General features: G+C 45.9%; 1 non-coding gene across 1 annotated transcript; it reads right to left on the bottom strand.

Annotated features, from left to right (window-relative positions):
* Window positions 1-5742: 5742 nt before the first annotated feature.
* On the bottom strand, window positions 5743-5846 carry LOC130942580 (small nucleolar RNA R71). Its single transcript, XR_009071147.1, has one exon. It is a non-coding gene; the product is annotated as a small nucleolar RNA R71 (small nucleolar RNA).
* Between the last annotated feature and the right edge of the window lie 223 nt (window positions 5847-6069).

Raw genomic sequence — 6069 nt, 5'->3', positions numbered from 1 at the left:
AACAACAGAAGTCTCCTCCAGGAAACCTTACGATCTCCCTCCGTGCTAAGAGAGGAAGAAACGCTAAATATATCCAGCCAACAGCAAGGATGGATGACCCCCATACTCAACAACCTGAAGTCGGGAACTCTCCCCGCCGAAAGAAAGGAAGCCAAAAGACTCACGAAAGACGCCCAGAATTATACGCTAATTCATGACGTATTATACAGAAGAGGATTCTCAAACCCCCTCCTTAGGTGCGTCCCAACCTCAGAAACAAAAAGCGTCCTCGAAGAAGTCCACGGAGGCATGTGTGGGAACCATCTCGGAGCTCGGGCATTATCCAAAAAAGTAGTCCGAGCCGGGTTCTACTGGCCGACCTTGCAAAGAGACGCAACGGAATTTGTGAAAATATGCCCCCCTGCCAAAAACACGCCAATTTTCACAAGGCACCACCCGAAGACCTTATCAGCATCACCGCACCATGGCCCTTCGCAAAATGGGGACTTGACCTACTCGACCCGTTCCCCCAAGGACCGGGGCAAGTCAAATACCTCATAGTAGGGGTCGACTACTTCACAAAGTGGATCGAAGCTGAACCCTTAGCCACCATTACGGCTCAGAAAAGTCGCAAATTCCTATACAAAAACATCGTCACAAGGTTCGGAGTCCCCTATTCCATCACAACAGACAATGGAACACAGTTCACAGACACAAGTTTTCAGAACTTGGTGGCCGAACTAAAAATCAAACAGCAATTCACCTCAGTCGAGCACCCACAAGCCAATGGACAAGCAGAGGCTGCAAATAAAGTTATCTTGGCTGGATTAAAACGGAGACTCCAAGAAGCCAAAGGGGCATGGGCCGAAGAGCTTCCCCAGGTGCTATGGGCATATCGGACAACTCCACACTCTACAACGGGAGAATCGCCATTCCGACTAGCCTATGGGATGGAGGCAATGATTCCTATCGAAATAGAGGAAGGGTCACCTAGAACCATCTTCTACAACGAAAAAGGAAACCCGCAGGCACAAAGGGAAGAACTCGACCTCCTCCCCGAGGTCCGAGAAAGAGCCCGAATCCAAGAAGAAGCCTTAAAACGGCGAACGGCACTCAGATACAATCAGAAAGTAATAAAGCGAAGCTTCTCCATTCACGACCTGATTCTAATCCGAAATGACATCGGAACACAAAAGCCGGGAGAAGGAAAGCTAGCTGCAAATTGGAAAGGACCCTACAAGGTAACAGAAGTCTTAGGGACAGGCTACTACAAAGTATCCGACCTAGAAGGCAATGAGCTGCCCAGGGCCTGGCACGCCTGTAATCTAAGACGGTACTACAGCTAGAAAAATTTAACCCGAGGTGTACTCTTTTTCCCTACAAGGGTTTTTTAATGAGACACCCGGTTAAATAAGACACCCGACCTAGTCGAGGGTAAACACTCTGTAAATATTCTTTCTTTTTAATACTAATCAAATTTTTCTATTTTCTTTTCTCCCTCCTCATGATGAAACAAATCCTAGAGAGTACCCCGCCAAGGCGCATTAATTTATGCTCGGCAAAACGCAAAAAATCATTTGCCAAGAGACCACACAAGGTCGGCAAAGATAAAGCGACGAGGTTCAAATTAATGTGAGAAGTTATAAAGTAACTCTGAAAAGGCTCAAAAAGCCAAATAAAAAGAGATTACAAAAATAACTTAAAAGGCCGACCAACGACAAGGTCGGACCAACAAAGAGAGGTACTCGAACGCCCGAGGTCCGAGAAAAAGCCCGGATCCAAGAAAGAAGCCTTAAAACGGCGAAAGCCAAGATTTCGAAAGCGCTAGCTAAAAAGTTGTTATCCAAAAACAACTAAAAAGCATAAAAGCGGAACAAAAAGTCAAAGCACAAACAAGGGTAAAACAAAAGTTTCAAGCGCTAGCTAAAAAGTTGTTATCCAAAAACAACTAAAAAGCATAAAGGCGGAACAAAAAGTCAAAGCAAAACACCGTATAATAAGCTAAAAAGTTACTACAAATAGCTAAATAGCAGAAAGGCGTCCAAAGCGTTCACAGAAACTATCCAAAAACAAAAGAGCCCACAGGCCGGGCAAAGAACCAAAAATAAAAGATTACAGAGGATCAAGGTCCTTTTCGGACTCCACACCAACAGAAGGCTGCGGAGGAAACATAGAAATCGGGACTGCATCGACGGCACCGTCATCCCGGTTTAAAACCTCCACACCAGATCCATCCCCGGCCAAAGGCGAAGTCGGGTTCGCAACTGGAACATTGGGGTCGGACACCGGAACCTCATCCTCGTTGGGAGCAGGAACAATCTTTCCCTCCACAACAACGTTATCCGTACTAAGTAAGCTCAGATCCAGGTCAGGAGCAAGAACCCGGACCTGATCCTTCAAATTTCCAAACATAGCATCCATACCCTTGGCCACATGACCCTCTAGCTCGTAAAAATCATCCCGAGCAGATTGCAACTTCTCCTTTGTCTCCACAAGCTCGGCGTATATCCGAGTATAATTCTCCGTCGCCGCCTTCGCCATCTCCTCAGATGCTTTCGCTGCCGCCACAGCCGCGGTAGCTTTAGCTTTCTCTTTCTCCAAAGAGGCCTCCAGCTCAGTAATCCTAGCAGCCTTCAGCTCACTAATCCTCTCGAACTCAGACTGAGCCTTCTCAAGTCGGGAGCTGGTCGCACCAATGGGGGATTTCTTGAACTCCCGGGCGATAGCAGCATGAAGACTGGCCATCCGAACACAGCTCCGCGCCATATACTGAAAATGATGCTCCATAGACACATCATCAGTAGAAATAAAGGTCTGAGGGAGAATATGCTGTTCAATCCAACCAAGAGCATCAAAATCCTTGTCATTAAAACCCGCAAGCTCTTGAGAGGTCTTCTGTTTCTTGGGAGGAGGACCCGAGGACGAAGGCGGGGAAGAGTGACCGGGTCCAGAGGTCGGAGGATCCTGATTTATAGCTCGGAACTGGGGAGTCGGAATAGTCTTCGACCGAGTAGTAACACCCACAGTAGTCTTCTTCGGAGAAGATCGGGCAGAAGCCTCAGCCTCAATATTCCGAGCAGCCACGGACTTCTTCGTCCGACGAAGGAACTTCATGGAATCCGCCTGGGAGGACATCTTTGCAGAAATAAAAGAAAAACGATCACCATAACAGAAATTCCACCAAAACAAGCAAAACCAAAATACTACAAAGATGAATCTTGGAGAGGTCGGGAACTACCTAACTCGGAACGGAGAAGGCTTGGATCTCCCAACATTTTCTTCGTGTCCAAGTGAGGTGCCCGACCCCATAAACTGCTCACCACACCCACAAAAGCCTGCTCCACCTCATCTAGACTCTCGAAGGTATACTTAGCAGACACTACATTCTCCTGCCAACAAAGAGGAAAAGAAGGCTCCCCACTCTCATCTAGAAAGAAAGGTCGGACGTCTCCAGTAGCCCGGACCTTGAAATAAAAATTCTTAAAATCATGAAAGGACTCATCATACAGGGTACAAAACTTCCTTCCCTGGTTAGCCCTAAAAGAGACCCAAGACACCTTCCCTCCACCCGACCCCGGCTTCGTCAACACAAACAAATAGGAAAAAAGAGAAATAGAAGGAGCGACGCCCAGAAACTGACACAAAAGTTGAAACAGCTTTAGAAACGCCCAAGAATTTGGATGGAGCTGCGTAGGGGCAAGGTTACAAGACCATAACACCTCGGACTCCAGGTCGGTAAAGGGAAGTCGGACACTCAGCTTAGAGAAAAAACAATCATAAGCATAAAAGAAGAGCTTCTCGGAACTATCTAGCGGCGGGAAGCACACTCTCTCCTCGGAATCCGGGGCTACTAGTTCATAATCCCTCTCAGACTCTCTATTTTCACATATGCTACAGTGCCTACGGAACCTAGCTAAATACTCGGAATCTACCACAGAAGGGACTTTTAGAGGAAGAGGGTCTACCCAACCAAGACCACTTGGAATCTTGGTCGACATCGCTTGAAGAACCTTTCGAGACATAAAACTCTTACCTACAAAGAAGAAATACAACAGCAAGCAAAAATCACATAAAGCAGACAGCGAAAACCCGTTCAGCCAAGCAAGAAACAAAAACCCAACGAAGAAAATACGGCAACCCGGAACAAAGTACCAGAAAACAAAAAGAGCCCCCCCCATATACAAACAAACAAGCAATGGCGGCGCCTCTTTTCGGGGCAACCCAGGCATAAAGAAAAAGAAACAAACAAAGGCCACACAAAGAACAGAAGCATATGTACACAAGAAAAGAGAAGCATGGGAACAAACCTGGAAGGAAAAAACGAAGACGACAAGCTCCGAAAAACGAGACGACGGCACACAGAGAGATTCGGGGAAGCAGAGCAAAGAGAAGGAAGAAGCAATGAAGATAAAGAAAAACGGTGAAAGCAGAAAAAAGGAGGAAAGGGGCAAATAAATAAAGCCTTCACAGAGCACCGAACGGAAATCGAGGAAAAACGGTAAAACACAATAAATGCAGGAACGGCCACTTTTTGAAATTTTGAAAAACTACTGTGCCCGAGCTCGACCTCCCAAAAGGACGAACTCGGGCAGGGGCACTGTTCATACCCTGACCGAACTCCTCCAAACTCGGCAAATTCATAAAAGGTCCGACCTCTTCCTAAGGCCCACGCCTAAAGGTCGGACCTCGGACAATAAAGCAAGGGAAGGCCCATCAAAAGGAACCCAGCCCAAACCTAAAGGCCGAAAAGGCCTAGCAAAGGCGGTTCCACAAAAGATAGGGATAAAACTCCCGAAAGATAAGATAAGATAAGAATATCTTATCCAGGGAAGATCACGGCCAACTACTATAAATACACTGGAGCACCCAGGTATGACATTCATTCCACATCTACACATATCTGCTTGGACCCATGCTAACTTAAGCATCGGAGTGTCATTGCAGGTACAACCACCAACCACTCTGCATATCAAGCTCGGGTCCCTGAACCCCCACCTCGGGCCTCTCCAGACGACCGAGCTACACGTTTCAGGTAACCCCCGGAACACTTCTATTTATGGACTAACACTCCTCCTCAATGCATAATTCGAACTCTATCCCTCTTGATAAGTTCGAATTCTTCTACCTCCTCCTTCTATTCTTCTTTTCCTCTAACATCTCAAGGAATCTCTATACTGTGACATAGAGGATTCCATATTTTCTTGTTCTCTTCTCTTTCATATGAGCAGGAACAAAGACAAAAGCATTCTTATTGAGGCTGACCCTGAACCTGAAAGGACCTTGAAGTGAAAGCTAAGAGAAGCTAAAGCACAACTCTCTGTAGAGGACCTAACAGAAATCTTCAAACAAGAAGAAGACATGGCAGCCGAAAACAACAACAATGCCAACAATGCAAGGAAGGTGCTGGGTGACTTTACTGCACCTACTCCCGACTTCTATGGGAGAAGCATTTCTATCCCTGCCATTGGAGCAAACAACTTTGAGCTTAAGCCTCAATTAGTTTCTCTAATGCAACAGAATTGCAAGTTCCATGGACTTCCATTGGAAGATCCTCATCAGTTTTTAGCGGAATTCTTGCAAATCTGTGACACTGTTAAGACTAATGGGGTTGACCCTGAGGTCTACAAACTTATGCTATTCCCTTTTGCTGTAAGAGACAGAGCTAGAATATGGTTAGACTCATAACCTAAAGAAAGCATGAACTCTTGGGAAAAGCTAGTCAATGCCTTCTTGGCAAAGTTCTTTCCACCTCAAAAATTGAGTAAGCTTAGAGTGGAAGTCTAAACCTTCAGACAGAAGGAAGGTGAATCCCTCTATGAAGCTTGGAAAAGATACAAACAATTGATCAGAAAGTGTCCTTCTGACATGTTTTCTGAATGGAGCATCATAGGTATCTTCTATGATGGTCTGTCTAAACTGTCCAAGATGGCATTGGACAGCTCTACTGGAGGATCTCTTCATCTGAAGAAGACATCTGCAGAAGCTCAGGAACTCATTGAAATGGTTGCAAATAACCAATTCATGTACACTTCTAAAAGGAATCCTGTGAACAATGGGACGAATCAGAAGAAAGGAGTTCTTGAGATTAAT

This window comes from Arachis stenosperma, chromosome 7 (assembly GCF_014773155.1).
Source record: "Arachis stenosperma cultivar V10309 chromosome 7, arast.V10309.gnm1.PFL2, whole genome shotgun sequence".
NCBI classification, from domain to species: domain Eukaryota; kingdom Viridiplantae; phylum Streptophyta; class Magnoliopsida; order Fabales; family Fabaceae; genus Arachis; species Arachis stenosperma.
This window is presented reverse-complemented; position numbering and strand designations above follow the sequence as displayed.